Here is a 20,349-nt window from a genome sequence, read left to right as displayed (position 1 = left end):
GATTTGATTTAGTCTTTTTCCCACCAAGCTTTTGACCTAAAGCCAATACATTGTTTGTTTGTTTAATTCACATTGAATTCACGTTAGTGAAAATCAAACCTAGACGTTGAACTGATGTTAGTGCCCAGTGGTTAATGGATTTTACTTGGACTTTTTCCAGTTCAATTCCAAGATGACCTCCTAACATGACCCATCTCCATTCATTATTTTCAAAGAGGACCCTCCATAATAGTCTTGATGGTTAGACCAATACGTAATCTCCCTTTTCCCAGGTCAAATCCAAAATGGGCCTCCTTGGTTGACCCATCTCTAGTCATCCTATTAGAAAGTATTGATGGTGAGACCCTAGCCATCTCCATTAGACCATCCTCAGGTGCACAATAACTCTGCAGGATGTCCCTGCTGATCTGTGTTCAATGGCCATTGAACTTATCACAGGCTCTTAAGGAAATCTGTATTGACCTGTGTTTCATGACGTACATTAGAGCCTACTGGCTTTATTCTACCATGGTGTCCTGTTCTGTCTGACCTTCCTGAAGGAGAGAAAAGGAACAAGAGAGTGAAGGTGAACTTCTGGAACTGACATATTTGAGCCAAAGTTCTCATTAATAGGACTTTGACAGCTCTTTAACTGTGTCAAAACAACGTTATACAATGAAGGAATAGGTGTGAAGGCAAGGGTTCATGGAAATATATTCATTGTAGGGCACCTGGAGCATAATAAACGTCATTAATGTCAATACAGGCCTCTAATTGTCTAATTTGCTCCATGAAGCCTTTGTCCAATTGCATGTACCTACCAGCCATGTTATACCTAATTAAAGATCACAACCTTCTCTCACAGAGAGTGACGTGTTATTGTCATTTATATTTGAGAAATGGCTGTCACTTGTATTGTAGGGGAGATTAAGAACTCATTATAATTGATTTATAATAATAAAATAATTATACTCATGTTCCATAAAGGATTATTTCACCATTTATCACAACTGCCAGCACAATAAAGGGGCCAAAAAAATGCTTCCTCTGCTACAGAAGAAGTTCAATAACACTTTTTGCCACTATGGTTTGGTAACACTGCATTCAGTTTGAAATCTGTTTTACCTCAGTTGTACATGGATCCAATACAGAGTAATTCAACAGCCAATCTCAATTACATTTCAGTTAATGTGTCCCAAGATGGCATAGCAGTTCAGACGTATTTTTGTCCTCGTCCTGTCGTGTCCCGTATATATATATATATATTTACAACTTTTTTTCACATACATTTTTAATTTTCCAAAAACTCATCTTCAGAACACTCTCCTGCAATCCGCTTCACCAATTTATATTTATATAAAAAAGTATTATTTACCTCAGATCTGTAATCCTCCGAGAGGCTAGCCAGAAATTAGCCAGAAGCTAGCAGGGAGCTAGCCAGAAGCTGGTCCAGAAGCTACTCAGAAGCTGGTTCAGAAGCTAGTTCAAAAGCTAGTTAGCTTCTTTACTGGCTAATCGTTAGTACTCAGCTAACCACGGTTTGTGGTCATCGGCTGTCCTTTGGCTCGAGAATCTATCGCCAGTTTTGTACGGCGCGGTGCAGCGCGGCTCGGAACGGAACATACCGGACCAATTTTTCTCTCCATGTCCCTGGATTTCGGCCGCTGGCTCTGGACATCCATACCTGGATCTCACAGCTAGCTAGCTGCTATCCGTGTGACTATCGGCTTTCGTCGATTCCGGAGCTAACATCAATTGTTCCGGAGCTAGCCAGCTGAAGAGTTCCATCAATCACTCCTGGGCTGCAGTCACCTATCCGGACCCGTTTTGCTGCCTACGCGGAGCCCCACCGGGCCTTCATAGCTGGACTGCCGACGTTGTCTACCCGAGGGAATTGTCCGGCTGGCTCCTCCAGCGCAACGTTGCCTGCCTGCTAGCCGTTGGCAATCTTATCAGCTGCTATCTGAATAGACAATCGGACAATTTTTATTTTATTTATTTATTTTTCTTCTTGGGCCTCTATAACTATATCTATTGTTTTTATTTTTGTTGTTGTTGTATGAGTTGGATTAATCCCCTCTACCACACAGAAACCCACTAATCTAATGACGGAACGCAAGAGTTGGCTAATAACAGACCTCCATCCTATGCTAGCTTGCTCCTATGCTAGCTTGCTACCGATTTAGCTGTCTAAATCGCCGTGACCCCCAACCAACCTCTCCACTCACTGGACCCTTTTGATCACTCGACTAAGCATGCCTCTCCTTAATGTCAATATGCCTTGTCCATTGCTGTTCTGGTTAGTGTTTATTGGCTTATTTCACTGTAGAGCCTCTAGTCCTGCTCATTATACCTTATCCAACCTATTAGTTCCACCACCCACACATGCAATGACATCTCCTGGTTTCAATGATGTTTCTAGAGACAATATCTCTCTCTTCATCACTCAATACCTAGGTTTACCTCCACTGTATTCACATCCTACCTTACCTTTGTCTGTACATTATACCTTGATGCTATTTTATCGCCCCCAGAAACCTCCTTTTACTCTCTGTTCCAGACGTTCTAAACGACCAATTCTTATTGCTTTTAGCCGCACCCTTATTCTACTCCTACTCTGTTCCTCTGGCAATGTAGAGGTGAATCCAGGCCCTGCAGTGCCTAGCTCCACTCCTATTCCCCAGGCGCTCTCTTTTGACGACTTCTGTAACCGTAATAGCCTTGGTTTCATGCATGTTAACATTAGAAGCCTCCTCCCTAAGTTTGTTCTATTCACTGCTTTAGCACACTCTGCCAACCCGGATGTTCTAGCTGTGTCTGAATCCTGGCTTAGGAAGACCACCAAAAATTCAGACATTTTAATTCCAAACTACAACATTTTCAGACAAGATAGAACTGCCAAAGGGGGCGGTGTTGCAATCTACTGCAAAGATAGCCTGCAGAGTTCTGTCCTACTATCCAGGTCTGTACCCAAACAATTTGAACTTCTACTTTTAAAAATCCATCTCTCTAAAAACAAGTCTCTCACCGTTGCCGCCTGCTATAGACCACCCTCTGCCCCCAGCTGTGCTCTGGACACCATATGTGAACTGATTGCCCCCCATCTTTCTTCAGAGCTTGTGCTGCTAGGCGACCTAAACTGGAACATGCTTAACACCCCAGCCATCCTACAATCTAAACTTGATGCCCTCAACCTCACACAAATTATCAATGAACCTACCAGGTACCTCCCCAAAGCCTTAAACACGGGCACCCTCATAGATATCATCCTAACCAACTTGCCCTCTAAATACACCTCTGCTGTTTTCAACCAAGATCTCAGCGATCACTGCCTCATTGCCTGCATCCGTAATGGGTCAGCGGTCAAACGACCTCCACTCATCACTGTCAAACGCTCCCTGAAACACTTCAGTGAGCAGGCCTTTCTAATCGACCTGGCCCGGGTATCCTGGAAGGATATTGATCTCATCCCGTCAGTAGAGGATGCCTGGATATTTTTTAAAAATGCCTTCCTAACCATCTTAAATAAACATGCCCCATTCAAGAAATTTAGAACCAGGAACAGATATAGCCCGTGGTTCTCCCCAGACCTGACTGCCCTTAACCAACACACAAACATCCTATGGCGTTCTGCATTAGCATCGAACAGCCCCCGTGATATGCAGCTGTTCAGGGAAGCTAGAAACCATTATACACAGGCAGTTAGAAAAGCCAAGGCTAGCTTTTTCAAGCAGAAATTTGCTTCCTGCAACACTAACTCAAAAAAGTTCTGGGACACTGTAAAGTCCATGGAGAATAAGAACACCTCCTCCCAGCTGCCCACTGCACTGAAGATAGGAAACACTGTCACCACTGATAAATCCACCATAATTGAGAATTTCAATAAGCATTTTTCTACGGCTGGCCATGCTTTCCACCTGGCTACTCCTACCCCGGTCAACAGCACTGCACCCCCCACAACAACTCGCCTTCCCCATTTCTCCTTCTCCCAAATCTGCTCAGCTGATGTTCTGAATGAGCTGCAAAATCTGGACCCCTACAAATCAGCCGGGCTAGACAATCTGGACCCTTTCTAAAATTATCTGCCGAAATTGTTGCCACCCCTATTACTAGCCTGTTCAACCTCTCTTTCGTGTCGTCTGAGATTCCCAAAGATTGGAAAGCAGCTGCGGTCATCCCCCTCTTCAAAGGGGGTGACACTCTTGACCCAAACTGCTACAGACCTATATCTATCCTACCATGCCTTTCTAAGGTCTTCGAAAGCCAAGTCAACAAACAGATTACCGACTATTTCGAATCTCACCATACCTTCTCTGCTATGCAATCTGGTTTCAGAGCTCGTCATGGGTGCACCTCAGCCACGCTCAAGGTCCTAAATGATATCTTAACCGCCATCGATAAGAAACATTACTGTGCAGCTGTATTCATTGATCTGGCCAAGGCTTTCGACTCTGTCAATCAACACATCCTCATCGGCAGACTCGACAGCCTTGGTTTCTCAAATGATTGCCTCGCCTGGTTCACCAACTACTTCTCTGATAGAGTTCAGTGTGTCAAATCGGAGGGTCTGCTGTCCGGACCTCTGGCAGTCTCTATGGGGGTGCCATAGGGTTCAATTCTTGGACTGACTCTCTTCTCTGTATACATCAATGAGGTCGCTCTTGCTGCTGGTGAGTCTCTGATCCACCTCTACGCAGACGAAACCATTCTGTATACTTCTGGCCCTTCTTTGGACACTGTGTTAACAACCCTCCAGGCAAGCTTCAATGCCATACAACTCTCCGTGGAGAGTTTCCGTGGCCTCCAATTGCTCTTAAATACAAGTAAAACTAAATGCATGCTCTTCAACCGATCGCTACCTGTACCTACCCGCCTGTCCAACATTACTACTCTGGACGGCTCTGACTTAGAATACGTGGACAACTACAAATACTTAGGTGTCTGGTTAGACTGTAAACTCTCCTTCCAGACCCATATCAAACATCTCCAATCCAAAGTTAAATCTAGAATTGGCTTCCTATTTCGCAACAAAGCATCCTTCACTCATGCTGCCAAACATACCCTTGTAAAACTGACCATCCTACCAATCCTCAACTTTGGCGATGTCATTTACAAAATAGCCTCCAATACCCTACTCAACAAAACGGATGCAGTCTATCACAGTGCAATCCGTTTTGTCACCAAAGCCCCATATACTACCCACCATTGCGACCTGTACGCTCTCGTTGGCTGGCCCTCGCTTCATACTCGTCGCCAAACCCACTGGCTCCATGTCATCTACAAGACCCTCCTAGGTAAAGTCCCCCCTTATCTCAGCTCGCTGGTCACCATTGCATCTCCCACCTGTAGCACACGCTCCAGCAGGTATATCTCTCTAGTCACCCCCAAAACCAATTCTTTCTTTGGCCGCCTCTCCTTCCAGTTCTCTGCTGCCATTGACTGGAACGAACTACAAAAATCTCTGAAACTGGAAACACTTATCTCCCTCACTAGCTTTAAGCACCAACTGTCAGAGCAGCTCACAGATTACTGCACCTGTACATAGCCCACCTATAATTTAGCCCAAACAACTACCTCTTTCCCTACTGTATTTAATTAATTTATTTATTTTGCTCCTTTGCACCCCATTATTTTTATTTCTACTTTGCACATTCTCCCATTGCAAATCTACCATTCCAGTGTTTTACTTGTTATATTGTATTTACTTTGCCACCATGGCCTTTTTGCCTTTACCTCCCTTATCTCACCTCATTTGCTCACATCGTATATAGACTTGTTTATACTGTATTATTGACTGTATGTTTGTTTTACTCCATGTGTAACTCTGTGTCGTTGTATGTGTCGAACTGCTTTGCTTTATCTTGGCCAGGTCGCAATTGTAAATGAGAACTTGTTCTCAACTTGCCTACCTGGTTAAATAAAGGTGAAATAAAAAAAATAAAATAATGCTTTCAGTAAAATGACAGGCCAGGGACACACCACATCTTTTTAAATCTCCCGAACCTCCTCCTGTGAAAGTAATTTTTTGCTGCAAGAATTTGTGAGATAGTATCATGGAGATAGTGTCAACATGAAGCCAAATGATAACTTGTTAAAGTAGTCTTCTGTACAACTGCTAGGTAGCTCAAGGACGATGTGCTACACTCACAGCCTGTTGTATTGGTGCTCTCATTCAAGAGAGACAAAGCATGCTGTAGAACCCATCATAGGTGGAGAGGACATCATGGAGGGTGCTTCCATGTGGAATTTAGAATTCTGGAACCCCACAGCATTTTCGAGAATTGGCAATCTCATCCTCAAATATCAGTTTGTCAACCTGTGGATACAAGCTATAATGTGATGATAATACTGTGTTTTAATATCTAATAATACATACATCATTATCTTCAAATATTACATCATTAGGTTAACTTTACATGACAAATATGTTAAAAGCTAATTTCTTGATAAACTATTGAGGATATGTATTCAAGGTTGTGGCTTATGGAGAGTATATAGATCTATTGAAGCTTAATTCAACATGCCTGGTAATACTGCCATTAATGTTATCGTTACAGTATTAAACTCTCTCAAAACATAGCAAGGCCTACTTTTTTTCCATTTTCATTTCCATTATCTTTCCAGACGAGGATGTCGCCTGCAGATAGTGAACTTTAATTTCTGTCCAAGGCTTCAAAAAACCTTTATCATCATGCAACTTTAAATATGCAAAAAGGAGTCCTCATCAGTTGTTATCTCGCTAAACCAATATTATTGTCATTGTCAGTGAAAAGCGCTGGACATGGTGCTCTCTTGGTGCTAAAATGGATTGATAAAAAGCTTCGGCATGGCACGTATAGAGGCTTAGATATTGCCAGAAGCTTTAAGAAGAAAACAAAGGCCTGGCTTAACCTTTTCAAAATACAGCTTGTTAGTTATTATTCTGTGTTATTGGTTATCTTCTGGCACAGAAACCTTTGCAGACTACATGATTCCTTTACATAGGCCTTATATGACTCCTAGAGCAAATGTCCTTCTTTCCACCCATCTCCAGTGAGAACTCTGACTGAAGTCTCACTGCCGAACCAGCATCAGCCATGGTCGAGAGCAAAGTCTTTGTGCCATATCCAACTCTAGCTTTTCAAAATGGAAGACATCCACTATAACATGCCTAAAGGATACTCCTCCTGAGTACAGAGTCAGCGGTAGAGGCAAATACTGGAGGCGTAGGGGACATAGATAGACCTCTAGTGTGTAGGGGGTCAACTGTTACAGCCTCAGGGCAGTTCATGATGTTTGTGAATAAAATTTAACTATAGATGCTGACATTGAATGTATACTGTTGTACTTATGATTGTTATTGGCTATTCATATGGGTTTTAAAGGTGTAATGCTTCTTAACATTCTGCCAACCATTATCTATGACTACTGTCGGTTGAATAATACAAACAAAAATGTTTTAAAAATGTTACTTTTGCTTTTAGACATTCTTCTACCCCGATCTGGATGGATATTAAGTGTTGATGAAGAAATAACAGGTTCATGAGTGCTCAATCTGACTAACCATAGACAATTATCTGTGATTATTATTATTTGACCATGCTGGTCATTTATGAACATTGGAACATCTTGGCCATGTTCTGTTATAATCTCCACCCGGCACAGCCAGAAGAGGACTGGAATGTATAAATACATTTATATAGGGTGCAACAGGTATGCACCTCAGAAGTAAATGTCAGTTGGCTTTTCATTCAGAGTTGGCCGATCATTCAGAGTATTTCTACCGCTCCTGCTGTCTCTAGAGAGTTGAAAACAGCAGGTCTGGTGAACAGGTCAGGGTTCCATAGCCACAGGCAGAACAGTTGAAACTGGAGCAGCAGCACGACCAGGTGGACTGGGGACAGCAAGGAGACATTCAGGCCAGGTAGTCCTGAGGCATGGTCCTAAGGCTCAGGTGCTCGGAGAGAAAGAAAGAAAAAGAGATAATTAGAGAGAGCATAATTAAATTCACACAGGACACCAGATAAGACAGAAGAAAGACTCCAGATATAACAGACTGACCCTAGACCCCGAAACATAAACCATTGCAGCATCAATACTGGAGGCTGAGAGAGGAGGGGTCGGAAGACCCTGTGGCACTGTCCGGGGGTATCGTCCAGGGCGATCGCATCAGTGACTCAACCCACTCAAGTGACGCACCCCTCCTAGGGATGGCATGGAAGAGCACCAGTAAGCCAGTGACTCAGCCCCTGTAATAGGTTAGAGGCAGAGAATCCCAGTGGAGAGAGGGGAACCGGCAAGGCAGAGACGGCAAGGGCAGTTTGTTGCTCCAGCGCCTTTCCGTTCACCTTCACATTCCTGGGCCAGACTACACTCAATCATAGGACCTACTGAAGAGACAGAGTCTGCGTCTCTCACATGGATAGGCAGACCATTCCATAAAATGGAGCTCTATAGGAGAAAGCCCTGCCTCCAGCTGTTTGCTTAGAAATTCTAGGGACAATAAGGAGGCCTGCGTCTTGTGACCGTAGCGTATGTGTAGGTATGTACGGCAGGACCAAATAAGAAAGATAAGTAGGAGCAAGACCATGTAATGCTTTGCAGGTTAGCAGTAAATCCTTGCTCCGCTCTGCTTTGCTCACCACACACTGTAGCACCATACACAATACAGTATTAATATCCCACAGCAAACACTCCTACTCATCTTGAGGTGTTAGACCCCTTGTTAGGGGTCAAACATGACTTAAAGCGCCGGTTTCTCACACAGCCTTTTATTACAATAAAGGACTGGTTGCTCCTGCTGCTTTGAGCCTTGTGGACCAGGAGCACAAACCACCACGTCAAGGTTAATTTAAAGTAAAAGAGACAATTGTTCTGCTCCTAGCCTCCTACTGTACCATGTACAGTATGGTGGTGGTGTGACCTCAGTTGAAGGAGGGTTAATTCCCTGCGCTCCTATACATACAGGAGCCCCTCACTGTTTAAAATCTATTACAGGGCCAGAGGATATGCCTAATCTTAAAGCCTTTGGGGTGTAGGGGTTGGGGGGCATTCTGAGGCAAGGTATGAGCTCCAAAGTGCTGGAGTGACCCTGGACGCTCTCCGATTAGCATAATTGCATTTCAAGCTGGTCAAGACCATATCTAAGAGAGGAGCAATCAAACCGTCAAATGAGACATGGCGCGTCACTGACTGTCTCAAGATTTCATTACAGAGTAGGTAAAACCGACAAGGGGCAATACCAGGCTAAAAACGATTGGAATATGTATGAACACATCAGAGAGTTGTTTCTTCAATGATTGGTTTTTATTCCCCTTTGCTCATTGTAACATTCAGAGTTCAGCAATGACTCATCTCTTTGTTATTGTTCTCAAGGTATTCTCACTTTAAGATTGGCTGTGGCACATTGGTGTAAGGTAATACTATTGTAGTTATACAATATTGTATTGTAATGCAACCCTCAGGGGACGAAGGAACAGTGAAGATAGACACAACATCGGTCAGCAATAACATACTAATAAGCAGCAGAAAGGAACTGTCCTTGAGGGTTAGAGACACCATACTGACATATGGCTGACTGATGCTCCTATTATCTCAGGATATACCATTCTGTCAGAATTATTAAATCACTTCATGCACAAAATCTCACTGCGTATGATTTAATGTATTTGTCAGTGAGACAACACATCCTGAACAGACCATAAATTGTGGATAAAAACAATTCTGAATGGAAGGTGGAGGCCTCTTTTTCTCTGTCTCCGTCTCTCTCTCGCGCTCTCTCTGTCTCGTCTCTCGCTCTCTCTCTCTCTCTCTCTCTGTCTGTCACTCTCTCTGTCTCGTCTCTCTCTCTGTCTTGCTGTCTCCGTCTCTCTGTCTTTGTCTCTCTCTCTCCAGTGTCAGCAGAGCAGAAGGTGTTTTTCTAAAGATTACTTCCTGAGTCTGTTGGTTGTGTGCCTAAATAAGGGCATTTCTCACCAAGAGGACCCGAGTATCCTAGCAGCCTAAATAAGGGCATTTCTCACCAAGAGGACCAGAGTATGGTAGCAGCTACAGCATGCATGGTGTGTTGGCAAGGTAACAAAATATAAGATTATGAAGAGGCCAGCCTTTTCAGCTTTTTGTAAACATGGTAAAGGCAAGTAATAACTCAACAGTTCAAAGGTGCTTAAAGTCGTCAGTCTGTAGTACAAACACTATGTTGGATATTCATGCTTCTTAGCTAATATAATGAAATATGGTAGAATCAACTCAAATGTATTTATTATTAAAAAGAAGCATTGGGACAAATTGCTATGCCATTGGTGTGCATACAGATACTTGTGTTTGCATGGATTTACAGGAATGTATGATCTTGGGACTGGAAATCTTACAGTATTCCATTTCAGACTATTTAAAGATGGTTCTCTGTTGAGTAATTATGCATATTTTATCATCACAGCACTGTGTGTGTTGACTCAGTGTGAGGGCCGAAGACACCTGCAATGAGACTTTCTTCTATGAGCCAGTCTCATGCCAGACATAGCTGTTCCCATCGCAAAGTCAACAACAACCATTTAGCTACATTTGCTAAATTTGCTAGTAGAAGAGTTCATCAATCGGTTTTATGTAAGTCTGGCTCCAAAATGCATGAATAAAACCTCAATTGTAGTGAACTTCATTTTCTCTGCTGCAGTCTATTGACGTCAAATTATGAGTTCAAACAAATATGTCATGTAGGAGGGACTGAACATGGATCTGGGGTTTCAGAAGAAAGACTATAATAATAATAAAACATAGCCTACGGTCTTAGAAAAAAGGGTTCTTTGACTGTCCCCATAGGATAACCCTCTAGGGAAAGGGTTCTAAATGGAACCAAAAAGGGTTCTTCAACAGGTTCTCCTATAAGGACAGATGAAGAATCCTTTTAGGTTAAAGATAGCACCTTTTTTTCTATGAGTGTACTCACAAGCAGTGGAAGATCTCTCTTGGCAGTAAACACTTTCATCATGTCAGCACAACAGCATTGTAACGTTAAAGGTTAATTAAAGGTACTCTCCGCAATTTGACATTTGACTTCCTACCTACAGCAGCCAACAACAATGACATAATTCAAATCTGTCAAAACACAATTTGTTGATGTCTGTAAGTAGGAAGTAGGAAGTCACTCCTTTGTGTATGATGATGTCATCTTGTTGAGTGTACCTTTAAGATTTACTGGTATGTTGGAAATTAAACAAAAATGAACACAAATGTATACAAAAGTTATTAATGCATGTCACAGGATACACTTAAACACCATGATTACAACTTCCTCTCGAATTGCACTTAGTATGTACATAATGGTGCCGGAGCGGATGGCTGCCATTTTATGGGTTCCTAACCAACTGTGCTATTTTTTGTGTTTTTTCGCATTGTTTGTAACTTATTTTGTACATAATGTTGCTGCTACCGTCTCTTATGACCAAAAAGAGCTTCTGGAACAGCGATTACTCACCTCGAACTGGACAAAGATTGTTTCTTTAAAGAGTCCAACGTGAAGGATATACTGCTTCTCCGAGACCAGGCCCAAATACCGTCATTAGTGTGAAGAAAAGAGGGAAATACAGGAGGCGGCGATCGGGGTGCTTTGTGAGACTTCGTCGGCGAGTGGGTAACCCGCCTCTACCATCCATTCTATTGGCCAACATGCAATCACTGGATAAAAAACTGAATGATCACCATTCGAGACCATCCTACCAACGGGACATTAAAACTGTAATATCTTATGTTTCCAGAGTCGTGGCTGAACGACAACACGGATAATATACAGTTGGCTGGGTTTTCCGTGAATTGGCAGGACAGAACAGCTACATCTGGTAAAACGAGGGGTGGGGGTGTGTGTCTATTTGTCAATAACAGCTGGTTCGCGATGTCTAATATTAAGGAAGTCTTGAGGTATTGCTCGCCTGAGGTAGAGTACCTCATGATAAGCTGTGTACACACTATCTACCAAGATAGTTTTCATCTATACTTCTCATAGCTATCTATTTACCACCACAAACTGATGCTGGCACTAAGACCGCACTCAACGAGCTGTATAAGGCCATAAGAAAACAAGAAAATGCTAATCCAGAAGCGGTGCCCTTAGTGGCCGTGGACTTTAATGCAGGCAAACTTAAATCAGTTTTACCTAACTTCTACCAGCATGTCACATGTACAACCAAAGGAAAAAATCTCACCTTTATTCCACACACAGAAACGCATACAAAGCTCTCCCTCGCCCTCCATTTGGCAAATCTGACCATAATTCTATCCTTCTGATTCCTGCTTACAAGCAAAAACGAAAGCAGGAATTACAAGTGACTCGCTCAATGCGGAGGTGGTCAGATGACGAGGATGCTACGCTACAGGACTGTTTCGCTAGCACAGACTGGAATATGTTCCGGGATTCATCCAATGACATTGAGGAGTGTACCACCGCAGTCACCGGCTTCATCAATAATGACGATGTCATCCCCACAGTGACCATACGTACATATCCCAACCAGAAGCCATGGATTACAGGCAACATCCACACTGAGCTGAAGGCTAGAGCTGCCGCTTTCAAGGAGCGGGAAACTAATCCAGACGCTCATAAGAAATCCCGCTATGCCCTCAGACGACCCATCAAACAGGAAAAGCATCAGTACAGGACTAAGATTGAATCCTACTACACTGGCTCTGACACTCATCTGATGTGGCAGGGTGTGGTAGACTATTACGGACTACAAAGGGAAACCCAGCCGCAAGCTGCCCAGTGACGCAAGCCTCCCAGATGAGCTAAATACCTTTTATGCTCACTTTGAGGCAAGCAAAACTAATGCATGCATGAGAGCACCAGCTATTCCGGACGACTGTGTGATCATGCTCTCCGGAGCTGATGTGGTTAAGACCTTTAAACAGGTCAACATTCACAAGGCCACAGGGAACACCTATATGAGAATGCTGTTCATTGACAACAGCTCAGCGTTCAACACCATAGTGTCCACAAAGCTCATCACTAAGCTAAGGACCCTGGGACTAAACACCTCCCTCTGCAACTGGATCCTGGAATTCCTGACGGGCCGCCCCCAGGTGGTAAGGGTAGGGAACAACACATCTGCCACGCTAATCCTCAACACGGGGGCCCCTCAGGGGTGCATGATTAGTCCCCTCCTGTACTCCCTGTTCACCCATGACTGCATGGCCAAGCACAACTCAAACACTATCTTTAAGTTTGCTGACGACACAACAGTGTTAGGCCTGATCACCGACAATGATGAGACAGCCTATAGGGAGTAGGTCAGAGACCTGGCACAAGACAAAGGAGTTGATTTTGGACTACAGGAATAGGAAGGCCGAACACGCCCCCATTCATATCAACGGGGCTGTAGTGGAGTAGGTCGAGAGTTTCAAGTTCCTTGGTGTCCATATCACCAACAAAATATCATGGTCCAAAGACACCAAGACTCTTGTGAAGAGGGCACGACAACATATTTTCCCTTTCAGGAGACTGAAAAGATTTGGCTATGAATAGACTATGACATGTTCACATGTATGACAGAAATAGAGAAAGTGTGCAGTGTACATTATATATATGGCCATGAGTAAGCATCTCCTCAGTCTTCCTCCACCTCTGTTGTGTCCACGTGCCAGTTCAGCAGGGGTCTCTGCTCTGGAGGGAGGGACGGCTAGATCCTCTGCACCGATTGGGCGGCCAGATGATGTGGGAGGCATGGCCGAGGACTAACCCTAGACACCTATGGAGAGCAGGATAGGAATAGGTTGAGGAAAGGAAAGAGACGAGGAGAAAGGATGAGAGAGAGAAGGACAAGGAGGAGAGGAGCCTGGTCAATTAATTATCATACTATCGCTCATTAAATTATCATTAGAATCAAGGGGCAGTTCTATGGCGTTAATAACATGGCTGTCGAAGGCTTGATGGACAAAACATGTACATTGTGACTAGTGTTGGCCGTCTTTTTCAAGTAAAAAATAACATGGTAACTGGGAGCGGGGCGTCTGATAATACTACAAATGTTTCAAGAAAATGTTTCTATTCAAAACAGTGTTTTATTTTTAAGTTAGGTTATTCTCTTAGTTGTGTTGTCACGACAGCAGTTAAATAGACTTTGATTTGAATAAAGAAATAGTAGCAGCAGCATTTATGATCAGTCAAAAAAGTTAAATGCAGATAGTTAAATAGTTAACCAAATAGCTACACGGACTAACTATTTAGTAGTAGAGGTCGACCGATTAATCGGAATGGCCGATTAATTAGGGCCGATTTCAAGTTTTCATAACAATCGGACATCGGTATTTTGGGGCACCGATTTTGTCGATTATTTTTTTTATTTGTATTTTTTTTTATACCTTTATTTAACAAGGCAAATCAGTTAAGAAAACATTATTATTTTCAATGATGGCCTAGTGGGTTGGCTTAGCTGCCTTGTTCAGGGGCAGAACGACAAATTTTCTCCTTGTCAGCTCGGGCGATTCAATCTTGCAACCTTACAGTTAACTAGTCCAACCACCTGCCTCTCTTTGCACTATACAAGGAGACTGACTGCTTGTTACACGAATGCAGTAGAAGCCAAGGTAAGTTGCTAGCTAGCATTAAACTTATCTTATAAAAAACAATCACTCAATCATAATCACTAGTTATAACTGCACATGGTTGATGATATTACTAGTTTATCTAGCGTGTCCTGCGTTGCATATAATCGATGCAACGCAGGGGGATGATTAAACAAAAGCGCATTTGCAAAAAAAGCACAATCGTTGGACTACTGTACCTAACCATAAACTCCAATGACTTTCTTAAAATCAACACACAGAAGTATATATTTTTAAACCTGCATATTTAGCTAAATGAAATCCAGGTTAGCAGGCAATATTAACCAGGTGAAATTGTGTCACTTCTCTTGCGTTCATTGCACGCAGAGTCAAGGTATATGCAACAGTTTGGGCAGCCTGGCTCATTGCGAACAAATTTATGACATAACTTCTTATGGCTGCAGGGGCAGTATTGAGTAGCTTGGATGAAAGGTGCCCATATCAAACGGCCTGCTTCTCAGTCATAGTTGCGAATATTTGCATATTATTATTAGTATTGGATAGAAACCACTCTGAAGTTTCTAAAACTGTTTGAATTATGTCTGTGAGTATAACAGAACTCATATAGCAGGCAAAAACCTGAGAAATTCCACTTCCTGGTTTTTTTTCTGGGGGTGGCAGATTTTCAACCAAGGTCTCATTGAAATTACAGTGAGATATGGATGAGTTTCACTTCCTACGCCTTCCACTAGATGTCAGCAGTCAATAGAACTTTGTCTGATGACTCCAATGTGACGGGGGGTCGATTGACACAGGAAATAGTCACCACAGCCATAAGTGGACCATGCTTTCACCAGTCGCGTTCACAGGGGAAGGACTTGCGTTCCTCCGCTCATCTGAAGTAATTCTAATTCTCTGGTTGGAACGTTATTCAAGATATATGTAAACAACATTTTAAAGATTGATTCAGTACATCGTTTGACATGTTTCTATTGACTGTTAAAGAACTTTTGGACATTTTGTCACGTTATAGTGGATGTGCTTTGTGACTTTGGAATTGTTTACCAAACGTGCTAACCAAAGTAGCTAATTGGACATAAATAACAGACATTTTCGAACAAATCAAGCATTTATTGTGGACCTAGGATTTCTAGGACTGCATTCTGATGAAGTTCATCAAAGGTAAGGAAACATTTATCATGTATTTTCTGGTTTCTGTTGACTCCAACATGGAGGCTAATTTGGCTACTGTTCTGAGCGCCGTCTCAGATTATTGCATGGGTTGCTTTTTCTGTAAACTTTTTTTGAAATCTGACACAGCTTGTATTATCATCTACATTTATGATGAGTATTTCTGTTGAAACTATGTGGCTATGAAAAATCACTTGGTGTTTTGGAACTTGTGAATCTAACATGCCAATGTAAACTACGATTGTTTTTATATAAATGTTAACTTTATCAAACAAAACATACATGTATTGTGTAACATGAAGTCCTATGAGTGTCATCTTATGAAGATAATTCAAGGTTAGTGATTAATTTTATCTTTATTTATGCTTTTTGTGAATGCTATATTTTGTTGGAAAATGGCTGTGCTTTTTGTGGTTTGGTGGAGACCTAACATAATCGTTCGTAGTGCTTTCGCTGAAAAGCCTATTTGAAATCGGACACTTTGGTGGGATTAACAACGAGAATAGCTTTAAAATGATATAAGATACATGTATGTTTTAGGAATTGTAATTATGAGATTTCTGTGGTTAGAATTTGGCGCCCTCTATTTTCACTGGTAGTTGTCATATCGATCCCGTTGCCGGGATTGCAGCCATAACAAGATAACATTGAAGGTTGTGCAATGTAACAACAATATTTAGATTTAGGGATGCCACCTGTTAGATAAAATACCGAACGGTTCCGTATTTCACTGAAAAAATAAACGTTTTCGAAATGATAGTTTCCGGATTCGACCATAACATTTCCAAGATGGTGTAGCAGTCAGACGTCTTTGTCCTGTCGTGTCCCTTGTATATATCGTTTTACATATTTTTCGTCGCATATCCTTTCAAATATTTTGCTAAACCTCAACATCTAAATACTCTCCTGCAACCCGCATCACCCAATGTGGCGTGGATCTGCTTTTTTTTCCTAAAGTATTTATATTTACTTTGGATCCGGAATCCCTCACCTGAAGCTAGCCAGCTAACAACCAGCTAACAACCAGCTATCAGTCAGCAAACCATTGCCAGCGGTCATCAGCTAACCTTCAGCTCGGATAGCTCTCGTCAGTTCGAACAACGTGACTCTAACCAGAGCATAAGAGACCTGTTATTTTTATCCCCGGATTCCTACCGCAAACTGAACATTTTCATCTGGATCTTCACAACTAGCTAACCGCAATCCCGGATGACTACTCCTGGCTAGCGTTTCCATCCCAGAGCAAGCACGGATTAGCTTGAAACTAACCCTGCCAGGGCTCCTGTGCAACCACCGAAGTATACTCCTGGGCTACAATATTCGGACCCCTTCTACAGCCGGTACGGGGTATGGAACCCCGCAGATCCCCTACGACTGGAATACCAACATAATCTGCCCGAGGACTCCAACAGGCCCCTGGCGCGACGCCCGCTGAAGGCCCATTACGCTAGGCCTGCTAGCTACTTGGAACCCTACTAATTACACGACTGGTCTATCGACGTCACCGCATGAAGAGGCAAAAACAGACTTACCGCCATCGCGACGTCCCCCAAAGGCTAACTTTCTAGCCCCTGCTATCTACTTGCTTGCTAACCCGGTCTGCTAGCTGCTAGCTTGCCTGGCCCGGTCTGCTAACTGCTAGCTTGCCTGCCCTGTCTGCTAACTGCTAGCCCTTGCTAACTGCTTGCTTGCTAACCCGGTCTGCTAACTGCTAGCCCCTGCTAACTGCTTGCTAACCCGGCCTGCTAACTGCTAGCCTGCCCCGGTCTACTAGCTGCTACCTTGTTTAGCCCTGGCCTACTAACTGTTATCTTGTTAGCCTGCTAACTGTCTGGATCGCCGTGTCCCCAGCCAGTCCAACCACTCACTGGACCCATATGTTCACTTGGCTACGCATGCCTCTCTCTAATATCAATATGCCTTGTCCATTACTGTCCTGGTTAGTGATTACTGTCTTATTTCACTGTAGAGCCTCTAGCCCTGCTCAATATGCCTTAACCAACCATGTTGTTCCACCTCCTACATATGTGATGACATCACCTGGTTTAAACATCTCTAGAAACTATATCTCTCTCTTCATTACTCAATGCCTACGTTTACCTCCAATGTACTCACATCCTACCTTACCTTTGTCTGTACACTATGCCTTGAATCTATGCTATCGTGCCCAGAAACCTGCTCCTTTTACTCTCTGTTCTGAACGTGCTAGACGGACAGTTCGTATAGCCTTTAGCCGTACCCTTATCCTACTTCTGCTCTGTTCCTCTGGTGATGTGGGGGTTAATCCAGGTCCTGCAGTGCCTAGCTCCACTCCCACCCCCCAGGTGCTCTCATTTGTTGACTTCTGTAAACGTAAAAGCCTTGGTTTCACGCATGTTAACATTAGAAGCCTACTCCCTAAGTTTGTTTTACTCACTGCTTTAGCACACTCTGCCAACCCAGATGTCTTAGCTGTGTCTGAATCCTGGCTTAGGAAAACCAACAAAAACCCTGAAATCGCCATTGCTAACTATAACGTTTGCCGCCAAGATAGAACTGCCAAAGGGGGCGGTGTTGCAATCTACTGCAAAGATAGCCTGCAGAGTTCTGTATTACTATCTAATTCTGTACCCAAACAATTTGAGCTTCTACTTCTAAAAATTCACCTTTCCAGAAACAAGTCTCTCACTGTTGCCGCTTGCTCCCTCTGCCCACAGCTGTGCCCTCGATACCATATGTGAATTGATTGCCCCCCATCTATCTTCTGAGCTCGTGCTACTAGGTGACCTAAACTGGGACATGCTTAACACCCCGGCCATCCTACAAACTAAGCTTGATGCCCTCAATTTCACACAAATTATCAATGAACCTAACAGGTACAACCCCAAATCAGTAAACACGGGCACCCTCATAAATGTCATCCTAACTAATTCGCCCTCCAAATACACCTCTGATGTTTTCAATCAAGATATCAGCGATCACTGCCTCATTGCCTGCGTCCGTAATGGGGCTGCGACTAATCAACCACAACCTCATCACTGTCAAACGCTCCCCAAAAAACTTCTGCGAGCAGGCCTTTCTAATCGACCTGAACGGGGTATCCTGGAATGACATTGACCTCATCCCGTCAGTAGAGGATGCCTGGTTATTCTTTTAAAGTGCCTTCCTCACCAGTTTAAATAAGTATGCTCCATTCAAAAAATATAGAACTAGAAATAGATTTAGTCCTTGGTTCACTCCAGACCTGTCTGCGCTTGACCAGCACAAAAACATCCTGTGGCGTTCTGCATTAGCATCGAAAAGCCCCCGTGATATGCAACTCTTCAGGGAAGTTAGGAACAAATTTACACAGGCAGTTAGAAAAGCTAAGGCAAGCTTTTTCAAACAGAAATTTGCATCCTGTAGTACTAACTAAAAAAAGTTCTGGGACACTGTAAAGTCCATGGAGAATAAGAGCACCTCCTCCCAGCTGCCCACTGCTCTGAGGCTAGGAAACACTGTTACCACCGATAAATCCACTAGAATTGAGAATTTCAATAAGTATTTCTCTACGGCTGGCCATGCTTTCCACCTGGCTACTCCTACCCCGGTCAACTGCCCGGCGCCCTCGACGGCAACCCGCCAAAGCCCCCACCATTTCTCCTTTACCCAAATCCAGATAGCTGATGTTCTGAAAGAGCTGCAAAATCTGGATGCCTACAAATCAGCCGGGCTAGACAATCTGGACCCTCTCTTTCTAAAATTATCTGCCCAAATTTTTGCAACCCCTATTACTAGCCTGTTCAACCTCTCACGGTCATCCCCCTCTTCAAAGGGGGTGACACTCTAGAAACCTGCTACAGAACTGCTACAGACCTATATCTATCCTACCCTGTCTTTCTAAGGTCTTTGAAAGCCAAGCTAACAAACAGATTACTGACCATTTCGAATCCCACCAAACCTTCTCCGCTATGCAATCTGGTTTCAGAGCTGGTCATGGGTGCACCTCAGCCACGCTCAAGGTTCTAAACGACATCTTAACCGCCATCGATAAGAGACATTACTGTGCAGCCGTATTCATCGCATATTCAATCACAACATTCTTATTGGCAGACTCGACAGCCTTGGTTTCTCAAATGATTGCCTCGCCTGGTTTACCAACTACTTCTCTGATAGAGTTCAGTGTGTCAAATCGGAGGGCCTGTTGTCCGGACCTCTGACAGTCTCTATGGGTGTGCCACAGGGTTAAATTCTCAGGCCGACTCTCTTTTCTGTATACATCAATGATGTTGCTCTTCCTGCTGGTGATTCTCTGATCCACCTCTACGCAGATGACACCATTCTGTATACTTCTGGCCCCTCCTTGGACACTGTGTTAACTAACCTCCAGACGAGCTTCAATGCCATACAACTCTCCTTCTGTGGCCTCCAACTGCTCTTAAACGCAAGTAAAACTAAATGCATGCTATTCAATCGATCACTGCCCGCACCTGCTCGCCCGTCCAGCATCAGTACTCTGGGCGGCTCTGACTTAGAATACATGGACAACTACAAATACCTGGGTGTCTGGTTAGACTGTAAACTCTCCTTCCAGACTCACATAAAGCATCTCCAATCGAAAATTAAATCTAGAACCGGCTTCCTATATCGCAACAAAGCATCCTTCACTCATACTGCCAAACATACCCTCGTAAAACTGACCATCCTACC

The sequence above is a fragment of the Oncorhynchus mykiss genome, chromosome 2 (genome assembly GCF_013265735.2).
Source record: "Oncorhynchus mykiss isolate Arlee chromosome 2, USDA_OmykA_1.1, whole genome shotgun sequence".
NCBI lineage: Eukaryota > Metazoa > Chordata > Actinopteri > Salmoniformes > Salmonidae > Oncorhynchus > Oncorhynchus mykiss.
The sequence above is the reverse complement of the archived record's forward strand: the minus strand, read 5'-3'. Positions refer to the sequence as shown.